At 56.4% G+C, this 22,790-nt stretch overlaps 1 long non-coding RNA gene across 1 annotated transcript; it reads right to left on the reverse strand.

Annotated features, from left to right (window-relative positions):
* Positions 1-1,760: 1,760 nt before the first annotated feature.
* LOC102949648 lies at positions 1,761-20,044 on the reverse strand. The gene is made up of 3 exons (XR_006220744.1): positions 19,813-20,044; positions 7,703-7,825; positions 1,761-5,122 (listed from the first exon to the last, which is right to left on the reverse strand). It is a non-coding gene; the product is annotated as an uncharacterized LOC102949648 (long non-coding RNA).
* Between the last annotated feature and the right edge of the window lie 2,746 nt (positions 20,045-22,790).

Here is a 22,790-nt window from a genome sequence, read left to right on the forward strand (position 1 = left end):
CGGCTTCCGGCCCCATCTGCAGAAGCCAGTGTGGATGCCACGCATTGCAGGACTGGCTGATTGCTCCAGAAGGAGTGACTGGAACTTCGAGTGCCCTTGGAAAGTACCTTCCCTGCAGTCAAAGGCCGTGTTGTTGACCAGAAACCATCTGGCATCCCAGCCGTCCCCCTCCTCCCCACCCATGACTGACGGGGGGCTGTATGTATTCCCGAGTCTCCAGCCAGAGGGAGGGTTTGAGTCTAAACCCTGGGCAGATCCGGTTCTCAGTCTCCAGCAACTTCTTCCCCTGGTCGTCTCCAGCAAAACCACGTAACCTCAGCTTTCCTCAGCTGTAAAATGGGACAGGAGAGGACCTCCCGGATAACGTGAGACAGATACAGTTTGGGAGGAGGGGTGGAGTAAGGCAGTCCATAGGATTAGTGGAAACCGGCTAGGTCTGTCTTTGCTGAAAGTGACCCAGGATGTAAGGAGAAGACCAGGTTCATTTATCATGTCCTCCTCTTGCACCCCCACCCGCAGGTTCCAAAATCACACGCACTGGGTAAGAACACGACCCCGAAAGCGGACAGATTAGGCTACGACCTTGACTAACACGATCATTGTGTGGCCTTGGGGGAACGGCTTAACTGAGCCTCAGTTTTCTCATCTGTAAAAAGGGGTCGGTAACACTGGCCACCTTCCAAGCTTCTTGGGAGGTTCAATAAGATTGTGCTTAGCCCAGAGAGTCTCCTCTGCTGTTCCATGCTTGCCTGAAGCCTCTGAGACGGGTCGGACGTTGCCTGGAGCCAAGGTTAGGCACTCAAAGGATGAGGCGTCTGAGTCAAAGCTCGGGACTTTGGTCTTTCTGCAAGGGTTTTTAGGAATTGTCCGTCCAGTCCACACAGGATGAATGGGTTTCAGCTCTGCGTTATTGCCTGTAGCTATCCGGGACTTAGTGTTGGGAAGGATTTTGAAAGGCGCATCTGAACTCCTCAACAGACGATGCCCTGACTGATGAGCGGTGTGTGCCATGGGCTCAGAGACAGAAAGCAGAGGCGGGGTTGTCCGGATAACGGCCACCGCCCAATGCCCCAACATCTCACTTCCAGCTGGACAAACGGGGGCGCCCGGAGGGGTCAGGACTCGCCCCGAATCATGAAGCAGGTAGTGGCCCGGGCAGGCCTGGGGTCCTGGAACTTCCTCAGCACAAGCAGCTGCCAGCATGGAGACTGGACACACTCCCAGCCTTCCTGGTGGCCCCGAGCACAGCGGCCACTTACGGCTTCTGGGCTGACAGCTGCAGAACAACTTCTCCCTTCCCGAGCTACAGTGCTTCATCTCAGACTCCCAACTGACCAGAGATGCAGCACTGCACCTCAGGCTGGGGGACAGGGTGCCGCTGCTGGGTGCCGGGGGCGCGTGGCGGCCACTCCACCCTAGGCGGGAGAGGGGGCGTGAGGGGGCCCGCGGCTTCCCCGGCCAGACGCAGCCATAAGTGCCCCCACTGAGCCTCCCGCCCCCGTCCCGTCCGAGCCCTCTGCGAGGGCGACCCGCCCTCGCCCTCCCTTTTCTTTAAAAAAATTTTTTTTAACATTTATTTACTTTTGAGAGACAGAGCACAAGTGGGAGAGGGGCAGAGAGAGAGAGAGAGAGAGAGAGAGAGAGAGGGAGAGACAGCATCCAAAGCAGGCTCCAGGCCCCGAGCCGTCGGCACGGAGCCGGACTCAGGGCTCGAACTCACGGACCGCGAGATCATGACCCGAGCCGAAGTCAGACCCTCAACTGACTGAGCCACCAGGCGCCCCTCTTTTTCTTTCTTTTTTTTTTTTTAAACCAGCTTTGTCGAGATGTAATACACACGCTCCCGCCCCCCAATTTAAACGTACGAAGAAATGGTTTTTAATATGTTCACAAAGTTGTGCCACCACTGTCGCAATTAATTTTAGACCACGTCCTCACCCCCAAGAGAAACCTCTTCTCCGTTAGCCCCTCGCATCTCCCACCAGCCCTGCTCTGGGCAGGCCACTTCTGTCTTTGCAGAGCAGTCTGGACTCACCCGATACGGTGGCCCCATCCCCACCTTTACCCGCTGCTCATTCCAGCCAGACGGCACCTTCAGGGTACTTGTGTGGACTTCCTGCTCCGGCTCCTCCCGACTCCCCAGCCATCCTTCTCAGACATCCTTCCGGAATGCTCCTATTGCCTCCACGCTTACGAGCCTGAAAGCGCTCACCCTCCTTCCGGCTAAATTCCCAAACCCTCACCGAAGATCACGAGGACCTCTTCCTCTTCTCCGGTGCCCACCATGTCTGGACTCTTAGGGGGTGCTCCCCCTCACGCCCCCTGCTGACTCCTCTCCCAGTGCTCCGTGCCTACTCAAAAGGCTGCTTTTTCTGGGAAGCCCTCCTCCACCGCCTCAGACATCAGGACGCCCTGGTCAACGTCCTCACACATGCTGTGTCCACTTTCTAATCCTGTGTCACACGTGGTGTGCAATTCTCCTCCACTTGTGGGCTGTGTGGACCACCTGTGAGGGAAGGGACCCGGCTGGCTGGGCTCACCACTGAAGGTAGGTTCCCCAGTGTAGACGCTCATTAAGCATTGGTTGAATGGCTGAATTGTTTTCCTCAATCTGTTTCTTTCCGGGGTCAGGCTGCAAATGGCATCTGGGCCTGACTGGGCTAGTATCCAGTTCCCTGGGGAGACAGCCCAAATTTGTGGGTTTAGGGGTGTCCTTGGGCCTTGCTGCGGTCTTTGTACGTGATACTGGGCCCCAGGGAATGCCATTTGGTGGATGAATGAATGGCCACGGAGATAAATTGTTTTCCTCTTGAGAGCGGGCTTGGGTGGGAACCTCCGAGTGAGCAGGCAGAGCTCCCTCGGTCCCTCCTGCCCCGCCAAGTTCTCGGGGAACCCCCAGAGGACCTTCCTGCGTTGCTGGATGTCTACTGTGGTGGCCTTGACATGTGGCGACATGTGGTGCATGACGTACACTTTCAGAGATATCTGAAGGCTTAAGAGGGGAGGCGGTGGGTATCCTCTCCTTAGGAGAGAGCAAAAAACCACACACTTCCTTACAAAAAAGAAAAAAAACAGGTATCTCCTGTGCCTCTATCAGAAATCTGAAATTCGGCCCGAATCAAAAGAGTCTCTCTCTCTGGTCTGCCACGTGGAGCAGCTCAGTCCCCACGGCCTCCTGAGAGGGACAGCCCCATCCTGAGGTATTCCCAGCCAAAGAAATGCCTTTCTCTAATAGGGAATTCTCCTGTAGGAACTCTTTCCAAACTGCATTTAGCTGGGGAATGATTCCAACAACCCACCTTCGGGGTCCTGGGCAGCCCACAGCCTGTCCACGCCACTCTCCCACCAGCCCTGCGAGAGAACGTGCTGGGCCTGACAGCTTGAAGCTTTCAGTAAGAAGCTGGGGGCCGGGGGCTGTCCCGACAAAGTGAACTTTCCAGGGCCCCGGGAACCAAGGTGATAAAGCCAGCCTCCCGCGTCCCTTGCTGCACAACTCTTTCTGAAGCCTTCAGCTGCCCACCTTTGGCGTCCCTGCGTCTTCCCCTCGGGTCTCAGGCTTCAGGCTCAGGCCCTTGCAAGCCACGGTACCAGGGGGACGGTAATCACACCGCCTGGGGCTCGCTCTGCTTTTTCTTACCTTTGTCTCCTCGTCAGGAGCAGTGTTAGAGTTTCTCATGAATGGTAGCGATTTGTACGTACCTATTGCCAGTGACCCGTGTTAACTGTAAAACTATTGTGACGGTTTGCAGATGTGGCAAAAATACGAAAGGGGGCGTCTGCGTGACTGCAGCTCGGGGAACTGCGCCCCGTGACGCTGGACCTTCAGGACAGCTGGTGAGGCCGGCAGGGGTGTGTTGTGACCTCCACGGGGGGGACCGGGACGGGGAGGAGATGGTTCTGTGGGCACAGCCTGGCTCGAACCAGGTGAGTCGCGGGCTGTTTCCGCACGTCCCATTAGGCTCCGAATATTGTGGCCGAGAGAGCCCCCCTCCTGCGTATGGAAACAGGAAGTAGATGGGAGGCAGGCCCATGTTCCCGTGGGAGAAAGTGATGCAGGGACAGGGCTCCATGAGCAGCCTTTGGGGGAAGCTGTTTGCTTCTCCTCTGGCTATAGGCTGCGTACTTCTGTTCCTTGTAGCTAGGAAAATCACAGTGACGCCGACTGTAATAAGAGCAGTCATTTGTTGACTGTTTTAATTGTGCTAATCCCCTCGTATCCCCAAGGCTCTGTGAGAAGGGAATTTTCCAAGGCCACAGAGTTAGGAGCTGAGCTGGGTTCCTAACTCAGAACAGCCAACCCCGGCTCCCTCATCTTTAACCTCTATGCCGAATGTCTCCTCCCCTGGCCAATTTACCGATCCTTTGGGTTTGAGACAGGGTCTCACCATTTCACCTCACCATTCAGCAAGCCTAGGGTGACTTCTATGTGCCGAGGGGAGGTGGGACTGATGTCCTTGCCCTGGAGGAGTGCAGTCAGGCTGAAATGGAAGAAGGATGTCCCTGGCAAGGTGAATAGGGCACAGATCCAAGTGGCACCAGGGAGAGCCTAAGAAAGGACTGCCAAGGTCTTAGAGGACAAAGAGGTTCTCGCCCCAGGGGGAGAGCTGGGAGGACTTCCTGGAGGAGGAGGTGGTGGGCTGGGAGGAGGGGCAGAGATGCAGGAAGCGTGTCCTCTTGCCCAAGAACTCTTCCCTTGAGTCTTTCTTACTTGTCCAGCAGGCAGACAGTGCTGGCCCTGACCCCTGGTCTCCTTCAGATGAGAAGGAGGTCGACAGCCCTCCTATTCCACTTACCCCACCAGAGGCTCCTTCTTACTCTTGGTCCCCAGTCAGAAGACAGCGGGCCATCTGGGAGACCTGAGTTCTGTTCCAACCGGTGTGGTCACTTCTCCCACGTGCTTCCCCTCTCTGTGGCTCCCTTTCCCCTGTGTCCAAGGAGACACTTGAGCAGGTGGCCTTAGACTCATAGCGGGCGGATTCTTACCTGGTGCCGGCTGTTGGCAGTCTGCGGCTTTGCTCCCAGAAACGGGCCAATTTCCCCTCACTGCTCCCTACTGTCTTCAGGAAATGTCGCCAAGCCCAGCCCGGGGGAGCCTCTGTCTTCTTGGGAAGCTCCGGGGAGGCTGGGAAGGAGAAAATAAACAGTGGCTGTCTGGGTTTTCTCGCCAGGCCCAAGTGAGGAGGCCTCCCCAGCTCCTTCCCTTATATGGGCAGGCTGCTCTGGGCCAGAGCCGTCCCTGTCACTGCACTCCCCCACCCTCCACCACCACTGAGGGCTGGGGGCCACTGCTGGGCACCTGGGCCTCTGGTGCTGCCGAGGCTGCGGCAGGGCTGAAGGTACGGGGTGGGTCCCAGGATATGTCTCCATAGTTGCCTCTATTGCTTAGCCGCCTGTCATGGCCTCTAGGCTACTTGGGGTGGAGCCCGTAGGGAGGACTTTTTTTTTAATGTTTATTCATTTTTGAGAGAGAGCGTGAGCGAGGGAGGGGCAGAGAGAGAGGGAGTCACAGAATCCGAAGCAGGCTCCAGGCTCTGAGCTGTCAGCACAGGGCCTGAGGCAGGGCTCGAACTCACGAACTGTGACATCGTGACCTGAGCCAAAGTCAGAAGCTTAACCTAACCGACTGAGCCAGCCAGCCCCCTCCCCATGCCCCCACCTCCACCGTGGGGAGGATTTATACTGGGATGAGGGGTGGAGGAAGAGAGTTTCTACCTGGTCCCGACTTAATCCCCAACTCGTACTGTGACCTTGGCCAGGCCTTTTCCCTCTCCCACCTCTGTGTCTCCCTGTGTCAAATGAGGGTATGAAAAGTATTAACTAATCCTCACGGTGAGTCCCACGAAGGGGAGCTTCTGTACCTCCATTTCGCAGAAGGGAAAACAGGCTTGGCGAGGCCAGCTGGACTACAGCCCTCCAGCTAGAAAGGCAGGGTTTGAACTTGGGGCTGTCGGCCTTCAGGGTCTGTGTTTGGAATGGGCTGCTTGCTAAGGCTGCTCTTGCTGTAATATTCAGCCGCTCGCGTGTGCCATATGGAAAAGGCATCTATCTACGGGTGCCGCTCCCTCAGAAGACCGGGGGGCCCCAGTGCCCAGCGGCCAAGCCCAAAGGAGCCTGACCTGTTTAGCGATGGGCACACCAAGGTGTTCCTCGGTGTTCCCAGCACCCCGGGCTGGAGCAGACTCAGGGCTCACGAAAGGGGAGCTGTGGAATCCGTGAACAGCAGACGTCAGTAGTCACATCTGTGCTATGGGCACAATCTCTCAACTCCCAGGCCCACTCTGATGATGGAACAAAACGATGCATGAGAACGCACTGAGATGTCACCTTTATAATCGGCATTGTCTCTGTTCATAAGCTCCTTTTTCTGTCTCTCTTGTGTCTTGTCCCCAGGCCATCTTCTCCCAGGCTGACCAGTTCTCACCTGCCCAGCTGTGGGACTGACGAGGATGGTTCTGCTGGGAGCCGGGGCTCTGGGCCCTGGCGGCAGTGATCACGGGAGAGGCTTTGGGAAGGGAGGTGGAGGGGAGGAGGGGATGGGCTGCTGGGAACAGCTCAGAGACGAGCCTCGCACAAGCACTGACATCCTGTGTGCTCTTGGGCCAGCCCATCCGTCATCCCGGCATCCTCTCAGATCCCTGGCCCTCTTCCTGGGGGCCCAGGGGCAGGTCTCCAGGACGGAGGACAGACTGTCAGCGTGGCCGAGGGACAGCAGCTGGCTGCCCCGCAGGTCTGCTCAATGTCGGAGCTGGACAGTGTGGGGGGGGGGGCAGGGGAGGAGGGGAGAGAGGTGTCTGCAGCCCTCCTAATCCAATTTGTTCAGGCCAGGGCTCTGATGCTCATTGGCTAGCGATCGAGGGCCCAGGGGTGTGCGCTGTGCGGGGGCCCACGTTTGCTCACACGTGTGGGGCATGTGCAGAGGTGAACAGGTGTGCTGCATTATATAAGCCAGGCCTGGGCCTCATCACCTGTCCTGGAGTGTCAGCTCCCTGCCAGAGCCCTGCCTCCCCCTCTCCCGCCATCAGGTCTTTGTCCACTTTTTCCAACCCTCCTGAGACCGGGTGCCAGAACCCCGCTCTGAGAGTGAACGCCTCGGCTTCTCTCTGCCTCCGTGTCTCTACCTGCCTTAGGGAGCTGATACCTCACCCCTGCCTGCTCTACCGGCGGGGAACGAAAACTGGCCAGTGTTGAAGAATGTGGTGGAAGGGACGAAAGCTATGACGGTTTCTTGGGCTTCGCCGTGTGCCCAGCAGCGGGCACACGCCTGACCTCACAGACCCTTTCGAGGCCCTGTGAGCTGGTTATCACCAGGCTCACCACGCCCAGGTCTGTCTGCTTCTAGAGCCCGACCCTGTGTACTCCTTCCCAGGGAATTCTGCTGTCCTCCCCCAAGGCTGTCGTTCTCCGTAGCGCAGAGGCTTTCCTTGCTAGCTTGTAGGGAGCGTAGGGTGGGGTGGATTTCTAGCTCCGGCTTGGTTTTCCCTTCTCTGACTCCATTTCTTTTCTCCTACAGCCCACATGTAGCAGCTTTGATGGCCCGCACCCCCTCTGTCAGCAGGGCCTTCCTTCAACTCTTCCCAGTGCAAGGCCTGGTTTCCTGGTCATTCTGAGGGTCGGGATGGGGAGGTATCCTGGGGCGCAGGGCTGTTGCGGGAGCCCCCAGTGGCAGGGCTGGGGCTGTGGAAGGCGTGGGGGAGGCACTCACAGCTCTGTTTTCAGGGTCTCTGCCACCTGGCCTCCTCTCTGGTCCTCAGGAGGCCCCCTCTGGGGTGCTTGCTCGTCCAATGTCAGCGTTGCAAGAGTGGCTCCCACTGGCCAGTGCCCTTGCCTGAAAGAAACAAAGATACAGCCTTTCAGAAGGATGCTGGGGAGCCCTGTGGCCAGAGCCCTGCCGTCCGTGGGTCCTGACTGGGCTTCTGGGCTCTGAGGGACTGAATATGGGCCTGGCCTCCTGCTGGGTCCCCAGAAGTCTGAGGCTGAGCCTGTTAGGATCTTCCACGCTCCAAAGAGCCTGCTCCTCAGTCCCTAGGCAGCCACTGTCCCCGCTTTACCTGCCCGGCTTTCCAAGGGAGTGTTCTGAGCAGCTCTAAGCTCCAAGAGCAGCAGGGGCCACGGTCCTTTCCCAGCACACTAAGGCCCCAACGCGAAACAATGGGTCTGGAAGAAAGTTTCTCAGAGGCCCCTCTGACCAATGGCTCCACCTCTGGCCTCAGACGTCAGAAGGGAGCCATTTAGGGGTAGGTCCAAACTTTGGGTTACCACAGTGGCCAAGGCCAAGGGGACAGCCCTGGGGCCGCCCGTGACTGCTTCGAGCCGCACAAGGCTTTCACCCTGCAAAGTGCTTCCTTCCATAACTGAAGGTACCACCTCCGCCAGGGGTAGGAGTAACTTCCCCGCTTAACCGAGGTTCTCAGTGGCTCTGCAGTGTGCCCAGCGTCATCCACTGGCAAGAATCAGAGGGAAGCTTGAACCCAGGGCGGCTCACGCTCCATCCAGCCTGAGCAGCGGCCTGCTGGATGACCCCGAAACAAAGCTCACGTCGTTACGGTCATTGCAAAAGCCGCTGTGCCCTCTGCTGGCTTTGCTCACTTCCAAGAAACACGAGGGCCTGGGAATGGGCCACATCTGGGACCCAGATGGCACCACAGTGGGAGAGGGCTGAGCTCGAAGCTCCTCGCAAGCACAGGAAACCGTGCCCACAGCCGGGTCCCCCTGGAGGGGCTTCCTTGCCCTCAGCTCCCCTTCCTTGCTCCCTCACGCATGTACACGTATTGCAGCCTGTGCCCTCCTTGGACCCCAGGGTCCTGGGTTTTCCACCATACGTTTGCAAAGAACAGAGAACCCAGGCCCTGCAGCCAGGCAGGTCTGCACCGAACCTCCCCCTAGCTCTTTCTAGCTGTGTGACCAAGAGCTGGTGGCTTCACCTCTCTGAACTTGGTCCCCGACCTCAGGCTTGTTTGTGAAGGTCAGCTGAGGTCCGTGTCAAATGCAGGCGCAGTTGCTGGCATGTAGGGAGCCCACATACATGGCTGCATTTCCATTATGAGCCCGGGGCTGGACCCACAGTGAGGCATAGGCTTGGGAGGGAGGGAAGCAGGAAGGATGGGGGCAAAGGTCCAGAGAGGCATCCAGAGAAGATGTGGATGCTGGGGTGGGAGCCACCGCGTAGGGCCCCTTTCCATGTCCCCTCTGTGATGCGGCTTCTCCGGGCCTCTGTTTCCCAGGGCGCCCTCCCACCCCCTTGACACCCCAGCTGAGTTCACTAGCCTCACACGCTCCCTACTTCCTCCCCAGGGAAGGCTGCTACTGGGGACTTTTGAGCAAGCCCTGGGAATGCAGTTTGAGGCTGAACTGAGAGTGATGGAGGAAGAGTGAGAGGAAGGGGGTTCCACCTGCCTGGCCCCTAATACCAAGCCTGGTGCTCAGGCCCCGGGAGTTTCATCAGGCCTGTGTTCACTGGGGTGGAAACGGGGCTGTGGGCAAAGAAGCATTTGCAGAGTAAACGGAGGTGTGCAGACCCCGGCAAAGGTGCACATCTCCAGGAGCAGGGAGACTTTCCATTTTCGTTATGCCTCTTGTACTTCTCCCTAGCGTGCTGTCTGTTTAAAACCAACCAACCGCAGTAAAGGGATTAGTTCTCCCTTCTGCCCTGTCCACTTTGCAAAGAAGTGGGGCCTCCAGGGTCCCGGTTTGCTGGCTCTGAGCGATGCTCTCTGGATACTACAAATGCTGGTTTCTTCTGGAGCGTGCTGGATGGGAAGAGCAGCGGGTTAGAATCCAGGTCACCTGTGGACACGCGGTGTGATTGCGGAAAGAGCCTTCCCCTCTCTGGGCCTCACTGTGATGTGGTGGGGAGGGGACTGGACTCCATGGTATCCCACTGGGGGGATGGCTTGACCCCAGCCCATCCCCTTGGTGTTAGTGTCAGTGTGCTGGAAGGTGGACGGTCTGCATGGATCTCCACGGAGCGAGAGAGAAGGGGCACCGAAGGTTGAGGCTGGAACTCCCCCGCTGGCTCTCACTCGCTTCCCCCGCTAGCCCACCCTATGCTCAGCCCGGAGCAGGCCACAGGGACCTGGGCCAGGTGGGTTTTCTGCAGCAGGACTCAAAGTCTCAGAACGTTAGTGCTGGAGGCAACCTCGTCTCGCACCCATTGCTCGGATGAGGAAAACCGAGGTAGGGAGAGGAGAAGCAACCCGCTCAAAGTGATGCAGTCCGAGGCCCAGCTGGGACTGGCTCTTTTGACTCACGGAGGGATCCTAATCTGTTAGATCTTAACAAAGAGGCCCTGGGAGGGAGGCGGGAGAGAGGGGGCCTTTAAGTTCCTTTGGCTTTGAAGATGGAATAATCATGACTTCCTTTTCTAAATATCTTTTGGCCCTTCCTAGAACCAGATGGCGGATGTTTGGAATTTATGTTGTAAATAGTGTTTAAGACGGGGATGGGGGTGAAGATGTGTTACTTTCTCCTTCTTCCAAAAGCCGGATCTGAAGGAGGGGATGGGGGGGGAGGGGAGCTGTGTATGAGATGGGGGAGAAGAGAGAGGAGACGGGGAGGAAGAAGGAGGAGTCATTGACCGAAGGGCAAGAGGGAGAGAGGCAGGGCGAGGAAGAAAGTGAGTGAAGAGGGGGTGAGGGGTGAGAAGAGGGGCAGAGGGAGAGAAGGCGGGCAAGGGAGATGGGGAAGGGGCTCCCCGGGCTGCAGGCTCCGACAAGCTCCATCTCAAGTCCAGGAGCAAACCCTTGAGTTTTCTAAAAATAACTCAGCCTTTCCCCCAGCGGGGCTGGCAGCAGGGACGGAGAGAGGCACGCTTGCCCTTTTATGGTAAGAAAAATTCAGATCCCCAGAGGGGGAGCTGGGCCAGGAGCCTGTAGTTCTGGATGAGGCCCAGCTCTGGGGTCCAGGGTGGGACAGTCTGGGTGAGGTCTGTGACTTGGTGGGATGTCCTGGCCTGTTGGGGGAAGTGGGAGAGGGTAGCTCCATCGTCTGTGAAGAGAGAGCTGGGGTGGCCACACTGGAAAGCCCTGGGGTCCTGGTGGAGCCCCAGTGATGGAGTGCAAGACCTTAGAGAAACATCTGGTACACCCCATCTCCCTGTTTTTAGAAGAAACTGCATCCCAGAGAGGGAAAGAGACTGTGTGGACGTTTGAGGTGTCAAGGTAAATAGATCCCAGGCTCACGTGTGGATGGCTAACATGCCCATTACTCTAAAGGGCAGCGTGGTTAGTGGAGAGAGCACTGGTCTGGGCATCGGGGGACCCGAGGGCCCACTTCCCATTTGCACATGGTTTGCTGTGTAACCTTGAGCAATATGCTGAACCTCTCTGGTCTCTGATTCCCCCACTGGGGTGATCTTCAGGGCCGTTCCAGCTTCTTGCCTCTCTGGGAATTCCGAGGCTGGACAGCAGAGCTTGGGCATAGAGGATGCTGCTCCCAGTAGAGGGGAATCTGCAGGTTGCTGTTTTCGTCCTGGCTGACTTCCTGTGCTCAGGCAAAAGCTTAGATGGATCGAGACAGGGAGAGAGGAGGGGAGACTGAGGCAGATCATGGGTGGAATCTCTGACTGTTTAAGCTGGTTGGGTCCAGCCCCGCTCTGAACACACTGAGGCCAGAAAAGACCTCATACTCATGGTCATGCTCAAGGTCATATGGAGGGTTGAGGCAGAGCCAAGAATAGAACCAAGGGCTTCCCCTCCCAGCCTTGGGCTCTTTCCTCTGCAGGAGGCCTCCCGTCTGCAGCAGCTGACAATGTGAGGGACTATCTCTGGGCAGGAAAAGAGTGTTCCTGAGCAGAGCAGTTAGAACTCAAGATACACCGTCATCTTTTGACTACTTCTTGGGGATAGTTATGTCCTGGGGGGGCACCTGCCTCTCTTCTGTCCCCTTCCCTTGGCTTTGAGGACCATATCGTAGCTTCCATCTCTGGATACAGGCAGGGAAGAGGCAAAGAAGGATGCACCGGGCTAGGCGGCCACCCTGGCAGTGTGATCTTGGGCAAGTCCCTCCTCCACCCCACCCCGCTGTTGGCCTCAAGGTTCCACATCTATAACACGCTCTTGTTAGGTCCCTTTTCGCTCTAACAGGATAATGACACTATGAGTTTAAAATTCAACACCAGGAATGATGACTAAGCATCTGCTAGGATCGCCAGGGTGAGCGAGAGGGATTCAGTACTACTCTGTAGCTTTATAATCCATTGAGGTGGGGACCCAGTGCCCAAGGTTCCTGGGAACCCCAATCCTGAACCCGAGCTGATTATCTGACCCCAGCCTGAACCCAGAACTCACGGAGCTCTGGTGTCACTGCCGAGGCCTGGCTGTCCCCATGGCTCTGCCCTGGCCTCTACTCTTTCCCACACGGCTGCCCTGTGTGGTTCCCCTTCCTATCTGCCCACGGCCCATCTCTGCACACCCAGACTTTCTGTGACTCAGCCCAAAGAGGCTTGCTTTCCTCTTACAGCCTCCTGTGACACTCCCACCCACTGCTAAGGGAAAAGAGGGACAGAAAAGAAATAGGGACAAAAATAAAGCGTCTTGTTCTAAATTGGAAGCTTCCCTGTGACCCTCCTGGAATTTCCATGTAGACTCTCAGGGGCGTGTGAACAGAGCTCCCAGGGACCTGGGCCCCCTCTGCCTCATTCTTGCTGGGGTGGAAGGCCATTGGCTGAATGCTCCCTGGAGACCCAGTCTTACAAGCAGGCTCCAGGTCTCCCTGGTCAGGCCTGGTGGGTTCCCTGGGAAGGACGAAAAGCAGCAGTGGGGTGAAAGGAAGTGGAGGGGAGGAGGGTCCCCAGAGGGCCCTTGTGAAGTCAGGGCAGAACTGATGTCATGCCTAGCTGGGAATCTGACATCCAGGCAGCAGGGGAGTTCAGTCCCAAGGCAGCCAGGGCTGTGATGTGAAGTTCCAGGCTGGTGGTGGGAAAGGCCACGAGGCTCAAACTCTTCTAACTTGATTTCTCTCCACAGTGTCCGTGCTAAGCTTGCATACCTCTGGGGATGGGGAGCTCAATCACCTCATCTCTCTTTGGACAGATTCTTGGAGACTCCTTCCTAATATTCCCACTGACACCTGCCCCTCTGGGACTGCATGTCCTGTCCTTTAAGGTTACAAAGAACAAGTGTCTGTTCCCTAGAAAGCTCTTCGGAGGTTTAAACATGGCGACTACAGCTCTCGGGCTCCCTACCCTTCCTAATCCCACCCAAGGTCTCCTATCCCATTATTTGATATCTCAGAGTCACTAATGCCGAATTCCCAGGGCTCTCCCCTGCGCTGGGGCTCTTGGCCTGACGGTGTTGGGGAAAGGATACAAGCAGGCGAAATAAAGAAAGGGACTCCCTCCCGAGACAGATACCAAGAAGGGCATCTACCACTTAATGGCATTTTGGTTGCAGGCTATTAAGGCCGCTTCGCCATCCAACCTTCCCCACTTTGCCAGCCTCAGATCTCACCCGGCTTTAGACCTGCCCTCCGTTCCGGTCAAATGCGCTTGTTTGCTGTTCTGAAAATGCCCTCCTAGTCCCGCCTCCATACCTTCGCACACAGAACTCTCGACCTGGAAAGCCTTCCCTTCTCTTCGCTGTCTATCCAGAGCATGCCATGCTGCTCTGACCACCCCTACTCCAGGTTCTTCCTCCCTGACAGTCCAGGCAGCCACCATCACACATGGGATGACCCAAGCGATCTCCCTTCCAGCCCAAATCATGGAGCATCACAGCCTAAAGGGCCCGGAGGGACAGTGGAACTTAACCCAGTGTGTTAGCTGCAGAGCTGGGGTCCGAGTGCTAGCCTGATTCTTTCCCTTTATCGCCATCTTGCCCCAGCTTATCTCAGCCGACAGCCCTGGACTCAATGGGGTTGTCAGGTCACATGCCTGAGGTCTGGCAGGCTCCGGGGAGACAGGCCAGTGGCCTCTGAGCCTGGCAGACCAGCCAGGGGTGGTGCCCTGGCTGTTACAGATGCCATCCTGAGGCGGCAGCCTCCCTCTGGACCCTTCAGCCCCATCCTTGTTTGCCGAATGAAGAAGAGGAGGAGGAAGAAGAGGAGGAGGAGGAGGAGAGGAGGGGGGAGGAGAAGGAGGAAGAGAAGGAGGAGGAGAGGGAGGAGGAGGAGGAGGAAGATGGTATGGGGTGGAAGCTAGTGGCAGCTGAGCAGTGTCCCTGTTAAGGTCACTGGGGCCAGTGTGTTTCCCAGTTCGGGGCTTCTCCTTCTCCCTGGAAGCATGGCTTGGGGCAGAGGAGGGCCATTCAGGAAGGGACCTAGGCTTGTGGCCCATACGGGTGCTCAGGGAGGGCTGAGGTGAGGCTGCTTCTTCCAGCCTTGGTCTGGCTCACTGCCCCCTCCTCAAATTTCTGCTGGATGGTGCTGGGTGAGGGGCACCCAGGACTGATGGGCCCCCCCAAGGGTACTCAGTCCACACTACGGGGTGCTCATTGGCCAGAAGGATGGTTTGGCCAAGGTTTGCATTTTTGCCCTTGAGCAAGTGTGTGGATGGAGAGGGGGGGAGGATGGGGGTGGGGTAGGGGGAGCTCCATCTATCCCCTCACCATAACAATACTTAATCTAGAAGGAGGCACCAGGCTTCAAACGGTCCCCTTTCCAAATGCCTAGTCGGTCCCATCGGGCAGGCCAACTCTCGCTCACTGACTCAGTGGGGCGGCACTGGAGCTACGGGCACGGGGTCCTGGAGCCAGCCAGACCTGGGTCTGAGCTCCAGCTTGGCCTCTTACGAGCTGTGTGACTTCAGGCAAATGACTACCTCTCTCTGAGCCTCTGGGACCCCAGGGCCGGGCGCCTGGGAAGACTCGGCAAGCGGCATTTGCTGTTTTTGCAAGAACAAGGGCAGTTTATCCCCCCGAGGGAAGGAAGAGTTGAGCCCACTACGGCGCTTCCTTCCCTCCCAAAGAAGCTGCCTTGAGTACAACGGTTCCAGTTACCCGCGCTCAATGGCGGTCCGTGCAGAAGCAGGTGACCCGCCTTCCGAAGTCGCCTCAGAAGGTCAGCCTCACGCTGTGTCACAGCGCCTGTGTCATCAGGTGGGCACTTTCCCCTCTCACATCATCACAAAGAGAGTGAGTGCAGTACGATAAGATATTTTGAGAGAGACGCCACCCTCACAGAGGTTTTACTACGATACGTTGTTGTAATTGGTCTGTGTTATTAGTTATTGTTAACGTCTTACTGTGGCTAACTTCTAAGGTAAACTTTGTCACTGGTAGGTGTGCATAGGAGAAACACAATATGTACAGGGTTCAGCGCCCCCTGCGGTTTCAGGCATGCCCTGGGGGTCCTGGAGCCGACCCTGTGTGGATGAGCTGGACGGCTGCTAGCACATTTTAGCAGTTATTTGTTACTGGCCACTTGCTCTGCGCCCGGTCACTGATCTGAGGGCCTCATGCGTTTGAACTCGTTTAATCCAGGCAACTCAGTAACCTGAGGAGACAGGAATTCTTATCACGCCCCCTGTCACACAGATGCTACGAGAAAGATCTGGAATTCAAACCCAGGCAGCCTGACTGCCATTCGGCACCTTTAACCACCAGCCTCTTGCATCTTTCTTTTTTTTTTAATGTTTATTTAGAGAGAGAGAGAGAGAGAGAGAGACAGAGTGTGAGCGGGGGAGGGGCAGAGAGAGAGAGGGAGACACAGAATCCAAAACAGGCTCCAGGCTCTGAGTTGTCAGCACAGAGCCCGACGCGGGGCTTGAACTCATGAACTGTGAGATCACAACCTGAGCCGAAGTTGGAGGCTTAACTGACCGTGCCACCCAGGTGCCCCCCACCAGCCTCTTGTATTTTAGCCCTGTTCTGGCAGCTGTCTGACACCCCCCCCCCCTGCGCCGCCCAATCCCAGTCCCCTCTTCACCTGGGCAAAGAGTATCACCCCACCTCTGAAAGCCCCCTCGCTCAAGAGTTGGCCTCAGTTTCCTCATCTGGACAAAAGGGGCGCGGATGAGTTGGTCTCCACAGGCCATGGGAATAGGTGATTCATGCCGTGCGCTAAGGCGGGTTTTGAATTGGAGTAAAGGTTTCTGGTGGAGAAGCATGGCTGCCAATAAGTCGCTTTTGCAAGCGGGGAGGGGGCCGCCTCTGTGGCCCTCGTATGTGTGGTGACGTCCCGCGGGGCCTGTCTAGACAGGCTGTCCGGAGATGGCAGCCCCCGTAGGCTCTTTCCCCCAAATTCCTGCAGATGATCGGGCAGGCGGCCCCTGGTTGGAGCATAGCCGCCTCACACCGCTGGGCCGGGGGAAGGCCGCGTGAGCAGTGCTCATCCTGCCCCAGGGCCTCCAGGGTGCTCTGCGGCTTGGCGCATGGAAGGCGGCCTTCTAGACACCCATGTGGACAGCGGCGAGCAGAGTTTTGTTTCTCTCCTTTCATCCTTTTTTTTTTTTTTTAAAGTAAACTCTAGGGGGCGCCTGGTGGCTCAGTCAGTCAAGCCTCCCCTCTTGATTTCAGCTCAGGTCATGATCCCGTGATTGTGAGATCGAGCCCTGTGTCGGGCTTTGCGCTGCCCCTCCCCTGCTCACGCTCTCCCTCTTCCCCCCCCCCCCAAAAAAAAAAGAAAAGAAAAGAAAAAGAAATCCGACCATTTTAAGTGTTGTGAAGGCGGGGGATGCTTGTATGCAACTGGTAGGAGTGCAACTTGATTCAGCCACTTTGGAGGACGAGCCAGTGTTCTCCTGTAAAGTTGACCAGGCATGTAGGCCAGACCCCAGCAATCTCTCTCTCAAGGTATAAATTCCAGAGAAACTCCGGCTCACAGGCACCAGGAGACGTGGACAAAAGTAGTCATAATAGCAACCATCAGAAAAAGCCTTCATCACAGTTTTTTGCACGACCCCACGGCCCTGTGCCCTGGGGACTATTCACTTGGAAGACAGTGGTTGAGGCAGGACCCAGGCATAGCCCAACAGTGAGGACCTCGGAGACCATCTCCCTAGCTCCTCAGGGCTCGCACGGGGAATCAGATACAGCCCCCGAGGGTTCGCGGTGACACTGGGCCTGGAACTTTCTATTCCCCAGAGCTATGTGTGTCAGCTCTTTCCCACAACTGGCCACTCTGGGAAAGGGCTGATTTTGCCCAGAGAGCTGCAGTGTGGCTCTTAGCGAGTCGGGACAAAGTCCTTTCTATCCTGGGGCAGCCGTGGGGCTGAGGAAAAAACAGTGGCTTTGAAACTAACTAGAACACTTGGCTTCAAGTTCTGGCGAGATCACCGTCTTAGCCAATCTCCTCTCTGAAATGGGATCCCTCCTCACTGCCTCGAGGTGTTGTGGTGGGCAAGCCAAGAGCGTGTATTTTGGAGCTGCGGACTAGGTTCAAATCCCCTCTGCCACTTTCTTAGTTGTGTGACCTTGGGTGAGCTCCAGTGGTTTCCTACTCTATAAATTAGGGATAATGAAATGATGCTGATTCCTGCCTCTGGGTAATCCTGGGAGGATTAAATGATACTACAAGTGATTCAGCCTGGCACCTGGCCTCCCAGGAAATCCTCCATGTATATTCACGAGGTCACCCCCACATTGGAGGGTCAGCAGGAAGTTCTGGGGTGGAGTGGCCGAGGGGCAGGGCAGGGGGTGGGAGACCCCGGGGGGAGAGAGCAGCTGGGGCAGCTGGCACAATACATGTCCAGCCTTAACAATTCGCGAGCTAGGTGACCTTAGCAAGTCACTTAGCCTCCATGACTCAGTTTCTTCATCTGTCCAATGGGGATCATAATTGCACCTACCTCACAGGGTTGTTGTGATGATTTAGTGAATCGTTTCATGTAAAGACCTTAGGTAATGGCTGGACCATGGCAATCGCAATATAATTCTCGTATCTGCACCACCACCATGGAGTCTGGGATTCGGGAGGCCGGCTGCTTCTGTTCTAGCCGTGTCATCGGCTCTCTGCATGACCTAGAGCAGTGCTCTCTTATTGGATCCAGTTCCCTCAGCTGTGTTTGTGAGGGTCCCGGCTGCTTGGCCTCACAGCATTCTTAAAACTCTACATGTGCAGGGGCCCCTGGGTGGCTCAGTCGGTAAGCATCCGACTTCAGCTCAGGTCATGATCTCGCGGTCCGTGAGTTCGAGCCCCATGTCGGGCTCTGTGTGGACAGCTCAGAGAGCCTGGAGCTTGTTTCAAATTTTGTGTCTCCCTCTCTCTATGACCCTCCTCCGTTCATGCTCTCTGTCTCAAAAATAAATAAATGTTTAAAAAAAAAAAAACCCCACAAAACTCTACATGTGTGGGAACTCCCCCCAGGAGCTTGAAACGCAGATTCCTGGGGCCCCACCGACGGCTTAACCTCTGGCCTTTGAGCTCATACCTGCTGTACCTTCTCTCTTCAGCAACTCTGAGCGCTCCCTGTCTGAGTTTCATTCCCACTTTTCTCTAAACAGAGCTAAGGTCATCTTGCCCCTCGAGAGGAGTAGGGTCCGGTGGTAACATGACACCAGCCCCATTTACCCTGCTCTTGGGTGCCTGTGTCCCTCTCTCTTCATGACAACCAAGTGACGTCAGAACCATACTCATTTTATAGAGGAGGAAGCTGAGGCTTGGGGATAGCAAGTGACTCGCCCAAGGTCACACATCTGGGAAGTAAAAGAGCCAGGATTGGACCCAGGCAGTTGGATTCCAGAGTCTCCTTTGGGACCATTATGGCCTCAGGTCTTATGTGACCAGAGTGGGGCAAGCGAAGGTGGTGGGTGGGCTGGTGTTGGGGGGTTGTGTCCACTCTGGGCCCCAGATGTGGCCAGAGCATATTCAGAAGAGCGATACTGCCTGCCTTCCGGTGCCGATCCCAGGCCTCTGCCCCTGCACAGCCCTGCCTCGCGTGTCTGCTGCCTTCCTCTGAGGCCCCCACCACACCGCGTCACCCCTCCTGAAACCTTCTGCTGTGTGTTCGGTCCTCATGGCACCCCAAGGCCCTGTACCCCCTGGTCCAGAGATCAGCCCCTTCCCCACCAGAGGCTGCAACAGGGCCAGGCTCATCCTGAGGCCTCGGGGCTGTGGGCTGGCCCTCCCCTGGCCAAACCTACAGTCAGAGACCCTTCAGCTCCTTTCCGCCACTTGAGGCTCAACCTCTGAACGCTCCCATGGGCTTCAGGCATCTGTGTGGACTCTCGGCTCAGGGACTCGGGTGGGGGGCGGGGGACTTCCGGCACTGGCTGCCCTTTAGGCTGCAGTAGGGCTCCAGAAGCCACATCCTGCACGGAGACCTTGTTGTCCCACGGTTTCGTGGTACGGATGGGAAACTGCAGCCCAGAGAGGGTAGGGTGCCCGCCCAGGGCCACAGGGCCAGGCAGTGAGAGGCAGAGCTGGGGCTGGAGCCCATGTCCCCAGCCCCCAGCCAGCACCCTGGCCTTCCCCGCCCCTCTGCCGGTCTGCTGGAGCCTGCACTGACATAGCTTCGCCTCGGCTTTGCTTCTTGAAACCATTATTTGAAAACAGCTTTCCTTGCCAGGAGCCCCAGGCTTTTGGAGCTGTGAAATCAAACCTCCCAGAGCAAGGAAGAGGCAGTGTCTCCAGAGAAGCCGGGGAGATGGGCCCAGGGCCGGCAGGACACGAACGCCGACCGCTCCCTCTGCTCCCACCCCCCACTTAACCACAGCCACAGAGCCCTCCGGGCCAACTGGACCACAGACCCCGCCCATCCGGTCAGGGCAGGGTGGGCACTTAGAGATCATCCAGTCCAGCCCCTGGACAGATGGAGAAACTGAGGCCCGGAAAGGTGAAGCGCAGAGCAGGTTAGCGAGAGAGCAAGGACCAGACCCCTGGATACAGCATGCCCCCTGCGGCGGATGCCACAGATGCCCCATGTCTGCCACTGGTTCTTACCTCTCCTGGGGTCTGGTCCAGGTGTGGCTCCTTGCGGCCCGGACACGGGGGGCAGCCCATTTAGGGGACGGTAGGGGGCATCACTGCTTCTCAACTAACTTGACCGGGCCTCTGGCACCCCTTACCGCCACGGGGCATTTTTAAACGGCTGGCACTGGGCCCCCCTCCCCTTAGCCCCTTGCCCGCTGCTCCTTGGCCACAGAGGGGCCCTCTGCCTTTTACCTTATATGAGCTGAAGAGGCGAGCCTGGTGTTGGGGTGAGGCGGGTGCTGAGTCCTCCCGGGGCCCCCCATTGGCCCGGGCGCCTGCCACGTGACCGCCTCGCCTTGACCTGTCCCCGGTGCCGAATGTTGCTTTTACCCCCTAAGGAAGGAGTGGTTGACAATTTTCATATTTCTTCTAAATTTGGAGATTTCAGACAATGCTGGGAGGCTTGGCTCCAGCTGCCAGAGCCCATGTGGAAGTCATTAAGCCAGAGAAGGGGGGGGGGGCGCGGGAGAGAGGGAGGCAGGGAGAGGAGGAGGAGGAGGAAGGGGGACGGAGTTCTGAGACTTGCCAGTTGTCAGCCTGGGAACACGAGCAAACTCCCTGGGAGCTTGCTGTGTGTGAGAATTTCCTTCCTCTTTCCCCACTCCAGTGCCCCAGGACTGGAGAGGGAGTTCTGAGATTTTTCTGGGAACCCCCGGTGGGGAAGACACCAGTCCCGGTTCCTGAGGTCCAGGGTCTGGTAGGAATGGCAGGGGACAGGGGGCCAGGAGGAAGTAAATTCCCTCTCCAGAAAGCCGGGGCCCTGATAGGCCAACCCCATGGTTGTGCAAAGGAGGTCCCGGGCCCCAGAGGGGAAGGGCCTGTCCTGTCACACAGGAGGCAGTGATGGTGTAGAGCTTGAATCCAGGGTTTCCCTGCTGGGATGCTCTCTCCCCACTGTCCTAGTGGTCACAAATGCCCTTCTCTTGCCAGTATGCTCCTTCTTTCTCATTAGGCTTCCTATAGAGTCCTTAACATTTTTCATGCCTCAGGGCCTTTGCACTTATAGCTCTCTGCCAGAAGGACCCTCTCCCTAGAATTTCCCACAGCCGGCTCCTTCCCCAGCAGCTGGTCTCAGCTTAAAAGTTACCTCTGGGGGAGGCTTTGCCTGGCCGCTGTACTACTCTCTACTATTCCCCTTGCTCCTCTGTGAAATGGGATAATAAAGCCTGCCTTGCAGTGCTGCCACGAGGGCCGCGTGGCACCTGCAGTCTTGGGGGACGGGTCAGGCAGAGACTCTGGAATCAGACTCAGACTACGCCCAGCACCACCTCTGCTGTTTCCCAAGGGGGCTGTGGGAGGGAGCTTGGGGAAGTAATTTAGCATCTACGAACTTCACTTTCCTCCTCTGTGGAATGGGGCAAGAAACAGTACTTGATGAAGTGCCAGCGTATGAGTAAGTGCTCCGCAAACGGGAGATCGTATTAAGGGTTATGATGCCAGACCCGAGGCATGGCAGATGCGCCGTCCCATTTAGGTCATTCCCTTCCGTCCTGGACCAAGAGCATGGGTTCCATTCATAAGCCCATCCCTGGATAGGGAAGGTCATGGTCGGGGAAGGCTTGCAACCCTCCCTCCCCGCCCTGCTCGGTCTCCCAGTTTCTCCCTCCAGAGCACCACCAACAGATGGCTGGGTACAGAGAAAACCAGCTGATAGAGCTATCAAAGTGATGGGAAATCCACTTTGGAGATTGTGAAACATACCTTATGCTTCTGTTACTCCTGTGTAACCAGCAAGGATTTTTCATCGAGGCAGAAAAGAAAAACAGAGAAAAACTATCAGTGTATGTTGTAGAGACATCCACCAGTTCCATGGCCGAGAATTCTGTGCCCGGCTGAGCAGTGAGTTGGCTACCCCTGTCATCAGAAAGACCATCACCGGAGGTCAGGACAAGGACTTGAGCGACCCGGAGACAGATCCTAGGACAAGAGGTGTCCCAGCACCAAAATATCTTAAAAGGCTCACTAAATGGCAGCCATGTGTGATTCAGTCTCTATAAATCTGTCTCAAGCATTTTGAAGCCCGTTTTTATTTCCTCCCATACCCTCTCTTGGGAGTTATGGGTGCTTTATGTGTGTTAAACACTCTGGGAAGTGGCTTTTTTTTTTTTTTCCCCAGACGGTGGCAAAAACAGCCTTGAGAACCCCTGCACTCCCAGAGGAAACAGGTCAATAAGGCCCCGGCTTAGTGTGTGTGAGTAAAGTGTCCTGGGAGGTGAAGGAGGCTTCTTGTTAAGGGGGGGGGGGTATGAGAGTGGGCTGGGTGAGTTCTGTGTCCCCAGAGCGTGTGTGCAATTAGGGGTAAGGGGAATCCCAACCAGGAGGGTGAACGGCTTAGAGAACAGGAGACTCATGGCACCTGGGAGATGTCTTATAGCTTCTGGTGATCAAGGAAGAGAGTGAGGGGGTATAATTGGAACCTTCAGGAAGATAGGGTTTAGATCTACATAAGAAGGACTTTTTAAGTTGGTGGAGACTACCCAAGGATGAAATGGGCAAATGAGCTCTCTTGGTAAAGTGATGAGTTCTCTGTCACTAGAGGAATGCAAACAGAGGCTGGGTGGCAATTTAGCAAGTCCCTTCCAGCCCAGGGATCCTGTGCATTTTATCTCACACTTCCCCCAACCTTCCCCTAACCCCCAGCTCTGACTTCGTACTGATCTGACTCGATGAGAGGTGATGGGTTGGGAGATAATTATGGACTGAAAAGGGCCATCACCCCTGAGTTAAAAACCAAGCTTCCTATGTTTTCTTTGGTAGGGATAAGACTTTCGGTTCATTGACTGACTTTGATCCTGAGGAGGAAGTCATGGTGAAGAAATGGTTAGAACTGTAATCAAGCCGATTTCTGAAAAACATCATTTCACACACAGCTGTCCCCAGTGTATTATGACACCCATTTGGATGGCAATAATAATAATAATAATAATAATATAATACACCCTAGATAC

The sequence above is a fragment of the Panthera tigris genome, chromosome A1 (assembly GCF_018350195.1).
Source record: "Panthera tigris isolate Pti1 chromosome A1, P.tigris_Pti1_mat1.1, whole genome shotgun sequence".
In the NCBI taxonomy this organism is placed as follows: Eukaryota; Metazoa; Chordata; class Mammalia; order Carnivora; family Felidae; genus Panthera; species Panthera tigris.